General features: G+C 41.1%; 1 protein-coding gene across 2 annotated transcripts in view; it reads left to right on the top strand.

Moving 5' to 3' along the window:
- The first annotated feature begins 2,141 nt into the window (after positions 1 to 2,141).
- The window catches only part of PLS1 (plastin 1), a 128,176-nt gene continuing 111,285 nt past the window's right edge, over positions 2,142 to 19,032 (top strand). For both annotated transcript variants that reach the window (XM_036877274.2, XM_036877270.2), the window contains exon 1: positions 2,142 to 2,333. The gene's annotated coding sequence lies outside the window, so the exon portion shown is untranslated. The remainder of the gene's footprint in view (positions 2,334 to 19,032) is intronic.

Here is a 19,032-nt window from a genome sequence, read left to right as displayed (position 1 = left end):
CTTTTCTCTGTGAATTCTTCCTACCTGATGCCCTTACTTCCGTTGTTTTCAAACTATTGTTCTTTTGATTATCAGTGGAACACTTTTGTTAAATAAAATCTTAGAAGATACCCTAATATGGAAGTAATAGTGTGCTGGTTGAACTGGGGTTCTTGACTCTGAGCCCTGCTTACTTATCTTCTCCATGACACTATAGACTCTTGGAAACACAGTTTGAAAACCTTACTTCTCACTGGTTGATATATAACCAGTTAAGCAGATAATTGTCTTTATAATTATTATGTACTGGTTGGGCATTTCTAATATATACTCTGTACTGTTTTACATTTGGGAGATACTTTGGGGAAATACTTTAGTTTTTTAAGCAGTACATTTACATATCACATCTGAAGGTTGCTTACTTTTAGAGAAAGGTTGTTCCAGGTAGTTTATTCTGATTATTTTCAGTTTCTTCTACAGAGGGTGATTTTTTCTTTTCTTTTCTTGGTGCCTTCTCTTCAAATCAGGTGATACCACAGTTAGGGTTTACACTTCCTCATGAACTTAACTTGGCCAATATTCCCACTAATAAAGAGCTCATAGGAGTATTTGATTAATTTTTTTCTTATCTTTATTGTGGAATAATTTATGTAAAATAAATTTCATAAATTTAGAGTACATAATTTAGTTTTGGCAGTTGTATACTGCCGTGTAATCTCCACTGTGATTAAGGTTTCCATCATCTCAAAAAGACTTTTGCTTCCCCTTTACAGCCCATCCCTCCCTCTACCCATGGTTCCAGGCAATTAATAAATTGTTTTTCATTGCTATAGGTTAGTTTGGACTTCATGTAATTGGAATCATACATTTGTCACTTCTTCTATTCAGAGTAATGTTTTGAGATTTATTCATGTTGAAGCCTTTCTTATGTTGAATTCTTTCCTTTTATTGTTGTAGAGTATTTTATTGCATAGATGTGCCACAATTTGTATATCAGTTCACCTGTCGATTGACCTTTGGGTTCCTTCTGGTTTGGGGCCATGTGGAAAAAGTTGCTATGAACATTTGTTTTCAAGTCTTTGTGTGAACATGTGTTTTATTTCTTGGGTAATGCCTATGAATGGAATAGCAGGTTATAAGATAGATGTGTGTTTAATTTTTAAAGAAATATTTTGTAAGTTCTTATACACTCAACTCCTCCTGTATATCTGGGCTCAGATAAGGATATTAAATCCACTAATCTCTCTAGGTAGAATGCAGAGATAAATCCTTATCCACCCACCTACTTCCATGTTTAATTGTTTATTGATTCCTTTGGGTTCCTGAAATAATTTCAATGTTCTTTTTTCTTCACCTCTCTAGCCCTACTAATACTATTTTAGGATTTCTTGGACAACTATTTTGTACCCAGTACTATGCTACACTGAGGGCCACACAGGACTATGTGTTAAAGGGGCAGCAAAATAGAGACCAGCTCTTGTTGCCTGGACAGAGCTAGAAGGACAACTCTAGATTATGCTGGGGGCAAAGGACCCAAGAACTCCTGAGGCTGCATTCCTTTTACTTGACTCACTTACTAGAGGAAGAGGAAGTATCCCACCTTTACTTGAGACTGAGCTGTAGTTATTTACTTATGTTTTAAGCTCGTGTGGCTGTTAAATGAAGAGGAAGTGTTACATGAAATCCCCAAAGCCGGAAGGGGTAGAGAAAACTTTCCTTTTTTAATATCAAATACCTTTTCTTTTGACCAGCGGTTTGCAAAGTGTGGTACGGGGTCTAGTAGCACCAGATTCCCCTGAGAAAAATGTTAGAAATGCAGATTGTCAGGCCTCACTCTTGACCTACTGAATCTGAAACTCCCGGAGTGAGATCTGTGTTTTAACAAGCCCTCCAGGTGATTCTGATCTACAATCAAATTTGACAGCCACTAGGCTAAGCTCATTCCAACAGTGCAGATGGTCATCTTTAGGCTTGAGGGCACGTCCAGAGTAACTGTGCTCAACAGGGATAAGTTGCTGCAGCGCCCATCCACCTTCCTCCCTCGCCTCTACCAGCACCTGCAACTCCTTGGCCTTCTGTCCTTGGGAACCGCAGCCAAAACCTGGCAAGTGGATTCGCAGTTTGCTGGCCCGGGTGTTGGCCGGGCATGCGTAGTGGCGCAAGCACGGCCCCTAGGCGGGCGCGGCGAGGTAGCGGCAGAGTCGACCTGCGGGTTCCAGGATCCCCAGCAGGAGCTGCGGGCTCGAGGGCAAGACAGCTGCGGCAGGAACGGGGCGCAGCGGTGGGGTCCGAGATAAAGGCTGGACCCTAGGCACAAAACAAAGCCCTACTTTGCAAACGTGCAGCGGCTCGAGGTGAGTCTCTCTCGGTTTCCTTCGCTGGAAAGGCGGCTCCGTCGCCCGGCTGTGCAGTGCGACGCCCGCCGATACCGGCGCGCTCCTGCCCAGTCCCGGCAGCTTGTAGTGCGGTCAGGTGTTAAATCGTGTATTTATGCCGCTTGAGTCTGAGAACTGCACTATGATTCCGGGAGTGAGTTAGGCATTTGTTAACTTTTTTTTTTTTTATCTCTCGCTAAACTTTGGGTGGCCGCTGGTGAGGCTTTCTGATCCAGCCTGTTTCGCTTGAATTCTGACTGGTTTATTTGCCTTTGGCCTTTTGATGCATAAGATCAGTAGGGCTAGGGTGAAATCACATATGTGGTTTCTGGTTTTGGTGCCTTTTCTGGAGCTAGGGGCCTTTGGATGCGGCATAAAAAATGTTAACTCCCAGCGAATTTTGGTGCCAAAAACTTTTCGCATTTCAGCTGCATTTTTTAAGTAGACTTTCTAAACTGTAAAACTTCCTCATTTACTTTTCTACATTACTGTTATTTCAGGCTTCATTTAGTACTATTAAAAGGAGGAGGTCTTCTAGATGACTAAGAGTTCTCACTTTTCTCTCCTTTATTTATTCTGACACATTCTATTGCTCATACAGAGATCTCCTATCTGGGGCTGTGGTATTGGGTTCATCTGCATGGAGGCTGTAAGTCTGCTGCACAAATGTCTTGGATAGCCTGTGAGTCAAAAAACTTTAGGCCATGAAAAAGTTCACACACCGAACATTATTTAGGTAAAGTGTTACATTTATGATGTGGGAGGCATAAACAGAGAATTAACAAGTTTAGGAAAAAGAAAATTTTAGTTCAGGAAGAGAAACCTGTATGAAAGCTAATATGGACACCTGCCTTTCCCTCCACCCACCACGATGAATGTTTTAATGGCAGAAATAATATACAGTTGGTTTAGTGTTGGACTGTAGAGCCTTTTGAGGTCAGTCAGTTCAGCTGCTTCAGATTACAAATGAGAAAACCGAGACCAATGAGGTTAAATGACTTGCTGTGGCCTCTGGAGCCCCTCCTTGGGGAGAGCTGGGCCTGGGACCCAGATTTTCTGATTTTCAGGGCTCTATTTACTATTCTCCTGCTGATGCGCTCTTCAGTTTGATTAGCCTATGAAACTTTCTTCTCTTCTACCTCCTTATACTATGTAATCTGGTTTAAGCAGAAAATTAGTTATTCCTGCTACTGAGCTTGCTAATGCCTTGCAGATTCCTTTCAAAAAGTGCCTTCTCACTCAAGCCCCACCTAACAATTTGCTGGTTTTGAAACTGCGTCTTTCCTTGCCTTCATCACAGTGGACCCTAGACTCAAAATGCAGGGTTGCCTCCTTCCCTGTTGAAGTCCATGCTGCAAGGAGTAGCCCCGGGGTGACTTCCTAGAAGCCTTCCCTTATTACTGTGGTCAGAAAGCCATTCTCCCTCTTCTAAACACTGTAGCATTTATTACTGTTGACTGCGCTGCCAGTATCCCGCCCATCTTTAGTATCTAAGACTGTTGTATTTTAGCACATCCCAACTTTCCAGACCAGTATGTAAGCTCGTAGAGCGTAAAGCCTATGACTTAGACATCTCACCCAGCACAAAGTATGTTCTCAGCAACTGTGAGAGGGAAGAAGTGAAGTGTGGACAGTTTTATAGTTTGATGGGGTTGTTTCTATAATATGGGGGAAGGCCACTTTGAGCTGTAGCAAGACAGTGGCCAAGTCAAACCAACCTTATGGTATGATCTCATATGTTAATAAAAGATCAAGGATCTGTTAGGGGAATGCTGGGGCAAGGGGTAAAATCATAATAGGCCAGAGTTATCCAAGACCTAGATTTAAGCAGGTAACTCTTAAGTACAGAGTGGAGAACACAGATTTAAGAAATGATGTAAAGGAAAAAGCATTTGGTGAAAAACTAGATGCAGAGAAGAGAAGACTTGTTGAAAACTAGTTTCAGGTTTGGGGTGTTGGTAATGGCTTTTAATGCTCTTTTTTATCTTATTTATAAGTACCTCTAGTTGTAACATTACCTCTTTCTGTTTCTTACGCTTATTGATGTGGTTGTCTTATTTCCCATTCTAGATGATAAGCTCCTTGGGGGCTGATCTTTAACCACTCACAATGCCAGGCATGCAGCTTTGCAGTATTAGACACTCAGTTTTTGCATGAATGAACAAGTAAATAAGTGTATTTTGGCATCAGAGAGGTGGACATTTAGTATCTAAGAGCTAGAAGAGAGCACTTTTTTTTTTTTTTTTTTTTTTTTTTTTTTTTTAATAATTATTTTTTATTGAAGGGTAGTTGACACACAGTATTACATTACATGAGTTTCAAGTGTACAACACAGTGGTAGAACATTTATATACATAATTCTAGGTTCCAGCTATCACCCTACCAGGCTGTTACAATATCTTGACTATATTCCTTATGCTATACATTACATCCCGGTTACTAATTTATTTTACCATTGGAAGTCTGTCCTTTTTTTTTTTTTTTTTTTTTTTTTTTTTTGTGAGGGCATCTCTCATATTTATTGATCAAATGGTTGTTAACGACAATAAAATTCTGTATAGGGGAGTCAATGCTCAATGCACAATCATTATTCCACCCCAAGCCTAATTTTTGTCAGTCTCCAATCTTCTGAGGCATAACAAACAAGTTTTTACATGTAGAACAAATTCTTACATAATGAATAAGTTACATAGTGAACAGTACAAGGGCAGTCATCACAGAAACTTTCGGTTTTGCTCATGCATTATGAACTATAAACAGTCAGTTCAAATATGAATACTCATTTGGTTTTTATACTTGATTTATATGTGGATACCACATTTCTCTCTTTATTATTATTATTTTTAATAAAATGCTGAAGTGGTAGGTAGATACAAGATAAAGGTAGAAAACATAGTTTAGTGTTGTAAGAGAGCACATGTACATGATCAGGTGTGTGCCTGTAGACTATGTGTTAATCCAAGCTAGACCAGGGCAATAAAACATCCACGTATGCAGAAGATTTCTCTCAGAACAGGGGGGGTGAGGTTCTAAGCCTCACCTCTGTTGATCCCCAATTTCTCACCTGATGGCCCCCCTGCGACTGTGCCTGTCTTAGGTTGTTCCTCCCTTGAGGAATCTTACCCGTCTCTGGCTAACCAGTCATCTTCCGGGGCCATACAGGGAAATGTGAAGTTGGTAAGTGAGAGAGAAGCCTTATTGTTTGAAAAAGTTAGCTTTTTACTTCTTTGCATATTTATGCCCTGTGGCTTCTATGCCCAGCATTTGTCTTGAGGTATCTTTACCACTTGGAAGAATTATGATACTCGGTAAATTTGATATGAGGCACGAATTCTATTTAAGGGTTGTAATTAGGAGGGAGGAAGAAAAGCTATAGAAGTAGCAGGCGGAAGAAAACATGGGAAGATTGATTATTTCTTTGATATATCTTCTTGTAGAGTAACTTCAGCATGTATAGGTTTTAAGCTACTACTTAAATTGCACACACACATTAACATAATAGGAGTATAGTTACATAACCAAAGCATATCTGTAATTACCAGCCATCTGCAGTGAAACCAAGAAAACCAGTTAGGCACCTTAGGCATTTGTGAAAACTTATCTATGATATGGTGGATATTGTCCAAATGAACTTGAACAGTCTGAGAGAAATCAGACAAATTAAAACAACCCATTCCTGGGGACTGTTCACATGCCATATGTTCTTTTAACAATAAATAGTTTGTAGTTGTAAGACTTTGGAGCGCTACAATTTGCACTTCTCCAAATTCTTGGTTGAGTTCCAACAGTATAGATCCAGTCCAATTTTGTTGTTTTACTGTATGCACAGGCCAGCTTAGATATCTCCTTCCTCATTCCCATGGCAGGTCCAGGAACTGGTGGGATGAGTGCATCTACAGCTGTAGCAGTGCGTGGATCTTTGTTGGGGTTTTTTGATGATCATCTTCTGGCATGAGTCTTCCAGAGGGTGCAGATGTTGGAAGTTCTTTTTCATATCGTATCTTAGTTCATTTTCGGGGTAGCCCAATTAGGCTTTGATCCTCTGTATAAACACAAAAAGACCCTTTGCCTACACTTTTATATGCCCTTTATACCCTTGTGTAGAACTCGTTGGAGGTTACCACACAGGAACTGCCCTTTTTTTTTTTTTTTTTTGCTATCACTAATCTACACTTACATGACGAATATTATGTTTACTAGGCTCTCCCCTATACCAGGTCTCCCCTATAAACCCCTTTACAGTCACTGTCCATCAGCATAGCAAAATGTTGTAGAATCACTACTTGCCTTCTCTGTGTTGTACAGCCCTCCCTTTTCTCCTACCCCCCCATGCATGTTAATCTTAATACCCCCCTACTTCTCCCCCCCTTATCCCTCCCTACCCACCCATCCTCCCCAGTCCCTTTCCCTTTGGTACCTGTTAGTCCATTCTTGAGTTCTGTGATTCTGCTGCTGTTTTGTTCCTTCAGTTTTTCCTTTGTTCTTATATTCCACAGATAAGTGAAATCATTTGGTATTTCTCTTTCTCCGCTTGGCTTGTTTCACTGAGCATAATACCCTCCAGCTCCATCCATGTTGCTGCAAATGATTGGATTTGCCCTTTTCTTATAGCTGAGTAGTATTCCATTGTGTATATGTACCACATCTTCTTTATCCATTCATCTATTGATGGACATTTAGGTTGCTTCCAATTCTTGGCTATTGTGAATAGTGCTGCAATAAACATAGGGGTGCATCTGTCTTTCTCAAACTTGATTGCTGCATTCTTAGGGTAAATTCCTAGGAGTGGAATTCCTGGGTCAAATGGTAAGTCTGTTTTGAGCATTTTGATGTACCTCCATACTGCTTTCCACAATGGTTGAACTAACTTACATTCCCACCAGCAGTGTAGGAGGGTTCCCCTTTCTCCACAGCCTCGCCAACATTTGTTGTTGTTTGTCTTTTGGATGGCAGCCATCCTTACTGGTGTGAGGTGATACCTCATTGTAGTTTTAATTTGCATTTCTCTGATAATTAGCGATGTGGAGCATCTTTTCATGTGTCTGTTGGCCATCTGTATTTCTTTTTTGGAGAACTGTCTGTTCAGTTCCTCTGCCCATTTTTTAATTGGGTTATTTGTTTTTTGTTTGTTGAGGCGTGAGAGCTCCTTATATATTCTGGACGTCAAGCCTTTATCGGATGTGTCATTTTCAAATATATTCTCCCATACTGTAGGGATCCTTCTTGTTCTATTGATGGTGTCTTTTGCTGTACAGAAGCTTTTCAGCTTAATATAGTCCCACTTACTCATTTTTGCTGTTGTTTTCCTTGCCCGGGGAGATATGTTCAAGAAGAGGTCACTCATGTTTATGTCTAAGAGGTTTTCGCCTATGTTTTCTTCCAGGAGTTTAATGGTTTCCTGGCTTACATTCAGGTCTTTGATCCATTTTGAGTTTACTTTTGTATATGGGGTTAGACAATGGTCCAGTTTCATTCTCCTACATGTAGCTGTCCAGTTTTGCCAGCACCACCTGTTGAAGAGACTGTCATTTCGCCATTGTATGTCCATGGCTCCTTTATCAAATATTAATTGACCATATATGTCTGGGTTAATGTCTGGATTCTCTAGTCTGTTCCATTGGTCTGTGGCTCTGCTCTTGTGCCAGTACCAAATTGTCTTGATTACTATGGCTTTATAGTAGAGCTTGAAGTTGGGGAGTGAGATCCCCCCTACTTTATTCTTCTTTCTCAGGATTGCTTTGGCTATTCGGGGTCTTTGGTGTTTCCATATGAATTTTTGAATTATTTGTTCCAGTTCATTGAAGAATGTTGCTGGTAGTTTCATAGGGATTGCATCAAATCTGTATATTGCTTTGGGCAGGATGGCCATTTTGACGATATTAATTCTTCCTAGCCACGAGCATGGGATGAGTTTCCATCTGTTAGTGTCCCCTTTAATTTCTCTTAAGAGTGACTTGTAGTTTTCAGAGTATAAGTCTTTCACTTCTTTGGTTAGGTTTATTCCTAGGTATTTTATTTTTTTTGATGCAATTGTGAATGGAGTTGTTTTCCTGATTTCTCTCTCTGTTGGTTCATTGTTAGTATATAGGAAAGCCACAGATTTCTGTGTGTTGATTTTGTATCCTGCAACTTTGCTGTATTCCGATATCAGTTCTAGTAGTTTTGGGGTGGAGTCTTTAGGGTTTTTTATGTACAGTATCATGTCATCTGCAAATAGTGACAGTTTAACTTCTTCTTTACCAATCTGGATTCCTTGTATTTCTTTATTTTGTCTGATTGCCGTGGCTAGGACCTCCAGTACTATGTTAAATAACAGTGGAGAGAGTGGGCATCCCTGTCTAGTTCCCGATCTCAGAGGAAATGCTTTCAGCTTCTCGCTGTTCAATATAATGTTGGCTGTGGGTTTATCATAGATGGCCTTTATTATGTTGAGGTACTTGCCCTCTATTCCCATTTTGCTGAGAGTTTTTAACATGAATGGATGTTGAACTTTGTCAAATGCTTTTTCAGCATCTATGGAGATGATCATGTGGTTTTTGTCTTTCTTTTTGTTGATGTGGTGGATGATGTTGATGGACTTTCGAATGTTGTACCATCCTTGCATCCCTGGAATGAATCCCACTTGGTCATGGTGTATGATCCTTTTGATGTATTTTTGAATTCGGTTTGCTAATATTTTGTTGAGTATTTTTGCATCTACGTTCATCAGGGATATTGGTCTGTAGTTTTCTTTTTTGGTGGGGTCTTTGCCTGGTTTTGGTATTAGGGTGATGTTAGCTTCATAGAATGAGTTTGGGAGTATCCCCTCCTCCTCTATTTTTTGGAAGACTTTAAGGAGAATGGGTATTATGTCTTCCCTGTATGTCTGATAAAATTCCGAGGTAAATCCATCTGGCCCGGGGGTTTTGTTCTTTGGTAGTTTTTTGATTACCTCTTCAATTTCATTGCTGGTAATTTGTCTGTTTAGATTTTCTGTTTCTTCCTGGGTCAATCTTGGAAGGTTATATTTTTCTAGGAAGTTGTCCATTTCTCCTAGGTTTCCCAGCTTGTTAGCATATAGGTTTTCATAGTATTCTCCAATAATTCTTTGCATTTCTGTGGGGTCCGTTGTGATTTTTCCTTTCTCGTTTCTGATACTGTTGATTTGTGTTGACTCTCTTTTCTTCTTAATAAGTCTGGCTAGAGGCTTATCTATTTTGTTTATTTTCTCAAAGAACCAGCTCTTGGTTTCATTGATTTTTGCTATTGTTTTATTCTTCTCAATTTTATTTATTTCTTCTCTGATCTTTATTATGTCCCTCCTTCTGCTGACCTTAGGCCTCATCTGTTCTTCTTTTTCCAATTTCGATAATTGTGACATTAGACCATTCATTTGGGATTGCTCTTCCTTTTTTAAATATGCTTGGATTGCTATATACTTTCCTCTTAAGACTGCTTTTGCTGTGTCCCACAGAAGTTGGGGCTTAGTGTTGTTGTTGTCATTTGTTTCCATATATTGCTGGATCTCCATTTTGATTTGGTCATTGATCCATTGATTATTTAGGAGCGTGTTGTTAAGCCTCCATGTGTTTGTGAGCCTCTTTGCTTTCTTTGCACAGTTTATTTCTAGTTTTATGCCTTTGTGGTCTGAAAAGTTGGTTGGTAGGATTTCAATCTTTTGGAATTTTCTGAGGCTCTTTTTGTGGCCTAGTATGTGGTCTATTCTGGAGAATGTTCCATGTGCACTTGAGAAGAATGTATATCCCGCTGCTTTTGGATGTAGAGTTCTATAGATGTCTATTAGGTCCATCTGCTCTACTGTGTTGTTCAGTGCTTCCGTGTCCTTACTTATTTTCTGCCCAGTGGATCTATCCTTTGGGGTGAGTGGTGTGTTGAAGTCTCCTAGAATGAATGCATTGCAGTCTATATCCCCCTTTAGTTCTGTTAGTATTTGTTTCACATATGCTGGTGCTCCTGTGTTGGGTGCATATATATTTAGAATGGTTATATCCTCTTGTTTGACTGAGCCCTTTATCATTATGTAGTGTCCTTCTTTATCTCTTGTTACTTTCTTTGTTTTGAAGTCTATTTTGTCTGATATTAGTACTGCAACCCCTGCTTTCTTCTCACTGTTGTTTGCTTGAAATATGTTTTTCCATCCCTTGACTTTTAGTCTGTACATGTCTTTGGGTTTGAGGTGAGTTTCTTGTAAGCAGCATATAGATGGGTCTTGCTTTTTTATCCATTCTGTTACTCTGTGTCTTTTGATTGGTGCATTCAACCCATTAACATTTAGGGTGACTATTGAAAGATATGTACTTATTGCCATTGCAGGCTTTAAATTCGTGGTTACCAAAGGTTCAAGGTTAGCCTCTTTAGTATCTTACTGCCTAACTTAGCTCGCTTATTGAGCTGTTATATACACTGTCTGGAGATTCTTTTCTTCTCTCCCTTCTTGTTCCTCCTCCTCGATTCTTCATATGTTGGGTGTTTTGTGCTGTGCTCTTTCTAGGAGTGCTCCCATCTAGAGCAGTCCCTGTAAGATGTTCTGTAGAGGTGGTTTGTGGAAAGCAAATTCCCTCAGCTTTTGTTTGTCTGGGACTTGTTTAATCCCACCGTCATATTTGAATGATAGTCGTGCTGGATACAGTATCCTTGGTTCAAGGCCCTTCTGTTTCATTGTATTAAATATATCATGCCATTCTCTTCTGGCCTGTAGGGTTTCTGTTGAGAAATCTGACGTTAGCCTGATGGGTTTCCCTTTATAGGTGACCTTTTTCTCTCTAGCTGCCTTTAACACTCTTTCCTTGTCCTTGATCTTTGCCATTTTAATTATTATGTGTCTTGGTGTTGCCCTTCTTGGATCCTTTCTGTTGGGGGTTCTGTGTATTTCCGTGGTCTGTTTGATTACTTCCTCCCCCAGTGTGGGGAAGTTTTCAGCAATTATTTCTTCTAAGATACTTTCCATCTCTTTGCCTCTCTCTTCTTCTTCTGGGACCCCTATAATACGGATATTGCTCCTTTTAGATTGGTCACACAGTTCTCTTAATATTGTTTCATTCCTGGAGATCCTTTTGTCTCTCTCTATGTCAGCTTCCATGCGTTCCTGTTCTCTGATTTCAATTCCATCAATGGCCTCTTGCATTCTATCCATTCTGCTTATAAACCCTTCCAGAGTTTGTTTCATTTCTGCGATCTCCTTTCTGGCATCTGTGATCTCTTTCCGGACTTCATCCCATTTTTCTTGCGTATTTCTCTGCATCTCTGTCAGCATGTTTATGATTCTTATTTTGAATTCTTTGTCAGGAAGACTGGTTAGGTCTGTCTCCTTCTCTGGTGTTGTCTCTGTGATTTTTGTCTGCCTGTAGCTTTGCCTTTTCATGGTGATAGGAATAGTCTGCAGAACTGGGACGAGTGACGGCTGAAAGGACTTCCTTTCTTGTTGGTTTGTGGCCCTCCTCTCCTGGGAGAACAGCGGCCTCTAGTGGCTTGTGCTGCGCAGCTGCGCGCAGACAGAGTTTCTGCTTCCTGCCCGGCTGCTATGGAGTTAATCTCCGCTGTTGCTGTGGGCGTGGCCTGGCTCGGGCAGCTACTCCAAAATGGTGGAGTCGCGTTGGAGCAGGAGCTGCTGGGAGGCTATTTATCTCCCTAAGGGGCCTCCCTGCTCCCTGCAGCCCAGGGGTTAGGGTGCCCAGAGGTTCCGGATTCCCTACCTCTGGATTAAGTGGCCCGCCCTGCCCCTTTAAGACTTCCAAAAAGCACCCGCCAAAACAAAACAACGACCACAAAAAAAAACAAGAAAAAAAATTTTTTTAATTAAAAAAAAAAAATTTTTTAATTAAAAAAAAAAGGTGGTCGTTCGTTTTTCTTTATTCTCCGGTGCCAGCCTCAGGCCTCTGCTCACCGGTCTTTCTGCCCTGTTTCCCTAATACTGGGGTCCCCGTCCCCTTAAGACTTCCAAACAGCGCTCGCCAAAACAAAGCAGCAAAAAAGCAAAAAAAAAAAAATGGTCGCGCGCTTTTCTTATGTCCTCTGTCGCCCAGCCTCCAGTGCCTGCTCACTGTTCTTGCTGCCCTGTTTTCCCAGTATCGAGGGCCCTACACTCTGGCCCGGATGGCTGGGGCTGGGTGTTCGGCAGCCCTGGGCTCCGTCTCCCTCCCGCTCTGCCTGCTCTTCTCCCGCCGGGAGCTGGGGGGAGGGGCGCTCGGCTCCCGCGGGGCCGGGGCTTGTATCTTACCCCCTTCGCGAGGCGCTGGGTTCTCTCAGGTGCGGATGTGGTCTGGATATTGTCCTGTGTCCTCTGGTCTTTATTCTAGGAAGGGTTGTCTTTGTTATATTTTCATAGATATATGTTGTTTTGGGAGGAGATTTCCGCTGCTCTACTCACGCCGCCATCTTCCGCCCCCCTAGAAGAGAGCACTTTATCCAGACCATCCCCTCATCCTGTGGAGGAGCAACTGAGATATGCTTAACTAAGCTAGTTAGTGGTGTAGCCAGGGCCTCTGCTCAAGTTTCCTCACTACTGGCCCCTAACTTGTCTCGTTAACCCTAACTTTTTGGGATTATTGGCCTCAAGATTAATTTGAGTTGGTGGCAGGGCACTCTGGTTCGAGATAGTCTGTGGATTGAAAGCCATCGGAGACCAACCTAGATGGTGGGATTTGATGGCCAGTGGGACAATGTCTGTGTTGTTTGAAGAGATGAGACACAAAGGATGACTGGCCACATTTCAAGGCTGAGTCCAGAGTGAGGAGGGGTGAAGCTGCAGTCCTGGGAATCTGCATGCAGTGGAGCTGAGGAAGAGCCTGGAAAGGACATGGTGGCTTATCTTGTCAGGGGCAGAAGATTTAAAGAGGTGGTCCTGAAGTCCTTGGACTGAGAGTATATCTGGGAGAGACATTCTACATTACCAGGGGGTGGTGAGTGATGGTCACGGTATTTATGACCCAGGAACTTGGGGGTGATGATGAGGGAGAGAGATAGTATTGTGATCAGACTCTCTACCTGGAAAAACAGGACAGAAGGTACTACTTCTGAACTCAAAAATCCCATTTCAGGTGGTTTGCAATATTTGTTTACTTGGAAAAGATATTGCAAATAGATGTTTTGCAAATCAAAACTCAGCCTTTCCATTGAGTGGCACTGAGCATCGAGGGAGCTGTGGGATCACTCATCCTCCCATGAGAATCACACTGTGGGTGATCATGGTCTGCAACTGGATATTCTTGTTCTTATGAAAGAATCAAGAAGAGACAGAACTAGACAGATGATTACTAGGGGAAAGGGAAAGGTTGACCAGGTATAGAGGGATTATCAATTTTTTTTTAAAAATCATGCCATTGGTCAAAATTGATTGAACAGCCAAATGCAAAATCAGGCCGTAAGTTGAAGTTAATGTTTCATACACTTAAGAGATGCCCAAATATTAAACTCTGGAGTTATATACCACAATCCTATGTAAAATGGCTATATTATATAACTTTCTCAAAATAATAATAGTAATATTAGTATTATAGAATAATAATACTAGTAATATTAGTGTTATTGAATGTTTTCCATGGACCAGACTCTGTATTGAATACTTTACAAGCAATGTGATTGAGTCTTTGCTAACCTTCATGTGAGATTGGTGCAATTACTATTCCATTTTAAAGATGAGAAAACTGAGACTTAAAAAATCACATTCTGAGGCCACACAGTTGAAAGTAGCTGGGCTGAGCTTTGATCCCTGCCTGACTTCATGCACTGAGAGCTCAAATAACTTAATCAAATATCTTAACAAAATGCAAAGTGGTAACTCTAATAGATGCTTAGAATTACCACAGATTTTAGCTGGTGAAACTCCCAACATTCTATGAGCCAGAATTTAATCGAGTAAATGACAGTGATCAATCTTTCTGGTTTTTCTTTTAAAAGGATTCCACTTAGTCTTTATCTTTTTCTTACCCATGAAACATTCCTGGAGTCAGAGGCAGCAGCTCTTTCTCTGGGCACTATTTCTGTTCTGTTCCAACCCTCATTTGGGGGTAGAGCTGGGTGATGGAGGTAAGTGGGTAGTGATTCAGGAGATTCTTCTGGAGTTGTGGGTGGAAGACTTACCCCATGTACGAGCCTAAGGACTCTTGGGCAACCAGGTTTGTGAGAATTTTTAACCATGGGGTGGCAGGATCCACTGCTGGAACCTCCTAGAATATCTGTGTTTCTTGACCATTACCCAGATCTCAGGTCTTTGAGCTGTGTTCAAAACCCCCAGGGAGAATCCAGATCTGAGTTCATTCTCCTGGGTTCTCAAGATGGGGGAGTTCTGAAGTCAGTGTGGACTTACTGCAGTTGGAGGTGGGTGTAAATACCTCAGGGAAGGCCTCAGATCAGGGACAAGTAATTTAGGCAGTACTGGCAGGCCTCAGATTTGACCGGCCAAGCTGGCTAGGAGAAAATGCCCCCCTCCACCTTCTTTGCTGAACCTAATTACTCTTAAGAGAGCCTCAAAATGGAATCTTACTGAGAGCATTCTTCCCCTGCTGTCTGGGTCCTTGTTCCATTTCCTGCCTCTGCTTCACTTTCTTCTGTGTTACTTCTGTGCTTTCCTGGGGCCTGGGCTCTGGAAATGAAAGAAAAGGCCACCTGCTTCTGGCTTCCACCCGTTTCAACCCATCTCAGCATCTAAGAACTCTTCACGTCACCCAGCAATTTCCAGAGATCCAAATCTGCATTTTCTTCTAGATGATGATGAAAATCACAGAAAAAAAAAGAGGCCTTTGTGCTGCATTACAGGTTTATTGGTTATAAAATGGTTATGCAGTTTTGATTGCTGAAAATTTTGCTGACATATAAAATCACAAGATGTGAAACTGTGTCAACTTTGATCATCTTATTTCTTTTCAGTAATAGTGAAAGTGCCTATTTTTTGGAGGTGGTGGGAAACATGTAGCATGGCTTCTGTAAAAGCAAGTTGCTTTTTAGTAATACTACAAGCATAGAAGGGATGAGAGTCAGAGTGACAAATAGTTTTTCTCTTATTTAGAACACTTGTTTCATCAGAAAGTATTTTATTTTTTAGAGTTATAGATAGTTGTTCATAAAGTCCAGTTGTGATGGGACTTTAGACTTTATAATAAACCAAATTTTTATGATTGACTCTTTTGAGTAGTTCAGAGCTATGAAAGTATAAGAATATTTGAATGATAATTCACTGCATACAAATTTGCCTCCTTCAAAAAATCCTAGTGAACCACAAAGAAAACATGAGAAACTTACTTTAGTAAAGTAGATGAATGTCTTAATAAAGTGGAAGAAGGTTTGGGTGGGTGGGTGGGGGGGCGCTTCTTCATGATAAAAAGCAGGTTTTTGGGAATGGTTGACAAAATAAACTCAAAATATTAGCGGAAACCAGATTTGCTTTATTATTGAGAAACTCAATAAATAGTTTAAAGTTCCAGTCCCAGAAAATAATACATTTTTAATAAAAAATGATGAAAGCCCCTTCAATATGTTGGAGAACCAAAAAATGAGATTTTGGTAGCATTTTCAAAGTAGAATTTGGATTCAGTTTGAATTTAAAGCATTGATAAATGGGAGTAAAAAAATCAGTCAAGTTAATTAGTCCTTGGACCAAGGTCTACTTGTTTAAACTCCACCCACCCCAACCTCCCTGAATTCCCATGTAGGGCCCTCTGCACTCCATGAATAAAAGAGTAAACCTATTCCCATAGATGGCCATTGTAAGGTTCAAAATGATACATGACAATCTGTGACCTAAAACTAATGCTAATCAAGCAATGTGAATGCCTTGTATAAAAAGTACTGGCTGTATTCACACATTGTTCCCATAGCTGGTGCTCAGAAACTAGATTGAATTGTTCAAATAAAAACACGTTCAGAATTGACTCATTACAGTGAATGATCAAAGGCATGAGTAAAGTTCTTGTCTCACTTCACTTTGTCATCTTAAATGCCATCTTTTATGGCTATAATATAGGTTTCTATATTTTGGTCCTTGATATGTACTCTGCAATGCAAACTTGAATTTTGAAGCTTGATAAATGAGTTCTGCTTAGGGTTTTAATGCCTTTCATCAATAATTTGGTGGGAAGACAGTATCAAGTTAGTGCATAAGTGAACTTTTAGCTCGGTATCAAGTTAGTATTTATAACCTTTGAGAACAAACCAAAATTCCTCAAAGACTCCTGAATTCCTTCCCCTGAGGGCTCTCTCAGCTTCTGTCCTGGTGAAGTCTCCCTTTTCCTTCCTTTCTTCTCAAGTTTAAGGTTCATTGGAATATTCGTTTAGCCCAGTGGGTATTTCCAGGAGGGGCCCAGTTCTGGCAGAGTTTGTATTACTGGGTCAGAGAGGTGCCGACCATGAAACATGGCTCATAAAAACTCAGTGAGGTATTTTAGTGAAAGTTGTCATGCAAGGGAATTAATTTTGGAAAAACAACAATAATAACAGTTTGCTCAGTCTTTTTCCTTATCCTAAGACAGCCCAAGTTAAACCCTAGATCACCATCAATGATAAACGGTTATCTGAGAATCTCTGAATGTTTAGTGGTCAATCAGAATGAGCTCCTTAGGGTAATTTAAAGATAGATACCTGAAATCAGTTGGCCTATGATCAGGGCCATGGATGGGAAGTCAAAGTCTGATTCTGTTTCTGACCTGATGAGAAGGGAGACCTTCTCTTCAGCTGCAGATTTAATGATTAAACAAATCAGTGAATGTGAAAGCAATTAGTAAACTATAAGGTAAAAAGGTAAGGTATTTATTGGTAGTTGTAATTTTTTGACCTCCCTGCCTTTCCTTGATAAGTAGCCAGGGACAGGCTCCCAGTGCTACAGTGAACACCAGGAGGAAAGGCCCAAAGGAGAACAGTTGGTTCTGTTCAGGGGGTTCAGGAAGGTGTCAAGACTTTTGGGCTAAGGCTTGGAAGGAAAGCATGAGTTCAATCTACAGAGAATAGACAGAGGGAAAAGCTTTCCACGTGAAACGGACAGCATGACCAAGGGCACGAGACAGGAAAGAACTGGCCTGCTCTGGAAACTGCAGTTACTTTAATGTGCTTTAAAACGTGAGCATGTATAAGAATCACCTGGAGAGCTTGTTAAAAAATGATATATCCTGAGTCCCAACTCCAGAGTTTCTCATTCTTTAGGTCTAGGGTGGGACTAGAGAATTTCATTTCAACAAGTTATGAAGTGATGCTGAGGCTGATGCTCTGGGAACCACACTCACAGAACCACTGGGTTAGAGTGCAGGGTGTGTGAGTGTGGATAAAATGAGAGTTCCTGTGGCCAGGATTCTCACCTGGCCCTGGTTGGCTGGTTCACTACACACCTGTGGGCAATACATTGTTATTGACTATACAAAGAGCCCTGCCAGTGCTCTGGGCGACATGGTGGCACAGCTGCAGGAGAGCAGAGCAGAGGCTGGAGTGGTGGCAGTGCCGAGGACAGAGGCCCAGAGGCAGAGACTGGCTTGCTGCATGCAGACTCGCTCTGAGTGGACGGGATTTCAGTGATTGACCTGCCACCGTGGGAATAAAGTTGGGTACAACCCTTTCACCCCAAGAACATTCTACTGTCATTTCTTTGGACACACTGACTCCATAGTGAACTTGTCTGGGGCTGAAACCCATTGGTAAGACAGTGAGATACATGAGCTAGAAAGAAATTGTTTTCTTTTGAAATTGTCCTATCTTCACAAAATTAATGTTTCAGGTATTTTTTGTTTTGTTTTGTTTTGTTTTTAGTCTCATTTACCAAATGATTGCTGCAGTTCATTACCAAATGAAACAGTTGCAGAAAGTTCCTTCCCTGCCCTCAGAAAACATGCAGTCTTATAGGAGGATTAAGATGTATGAATTCATGGCTCCAGCCCAGGGCAGCTGGTGCTAAGTGCTGTAAGAATGATAGAAACCAAATGTGGCAGGACTGGGAGAGTGGAAGGTTCACTTTCTGTTGTAACAATCAGGGCAGGCAAGGCAGAGTTGAGGGCATGACAATTTATGCTGCCTTCTGATAAGCCATCTGATGTGAGGGAGCATTTGTCTACATAAATAAAGTAATGGAGGAGGGAGCACTTGAATTCGACATGGAAGGATGGTCAGATGCTTACCAGGTAGAAAGTGGTCAGTTGGGGAGAAGTAATAAGAGGTATTCCAGACAGAGGGGCAACTGAACCTCAGAGTGGAGGTGCCGCAGGGAAGTGCAGATTCAGCCAGCGTGAGTGTCCTGCTTCATTTTGGGGAGTTCGGGGAGATGAGACTGGAAGGGCATTTAGGGAAAATTGTGGAGCATTTTGGACATGAGGTTATAGGACTTGGACTTTTTCTGTAGGCAGTGTTGAGGCGTAGGCTTATTTTGCCTTACTCTGCCAGTTCCCTCCTAAGCCCAGAGCACATCTGAAGAGGAAAAACCCTATTTCTTACAGTGCACTGATATTACAGTGAAATTCATATTCTCTTCATATTCCCTTGGAAAAACACCTTAAAAAGCTTTTCTGGCTCTGATTTTAATATGTGTATTTCAGTCATCTGACATATTTCAAAAATTAATCCGTCTTTAAAGGCTTTCATGTCTTCCAAAAATACGTAAAATTTAAAGGACAACCAATTTCAATTTCTGAGAGACAAATTATAAAAATGAGACAGAAATAAATCACTAAGTCTGGTGATTATAGTACTTGTTCTGTGTTTTTCTGGG

Source organism: Manis pentadactyla, chromosome 1 (genome assembly GCF_030020395.1).
Source record: "Manis pentadactyla isolate mManPen7 chromosome 1, mManPen7.hap1, whole genome shotgun sequence".
Lineage (NCBI taxonomy): Eukaryota > Metazoa > Chordata > Mammalia > Pholidota > Manidae > Manis > Manis pentadactyla.
The sequence above is the reverse complement of the archived record's forward strand: the minus strand, read 5'-3'. Positions and strand labels throughout refer to the sequence as shown.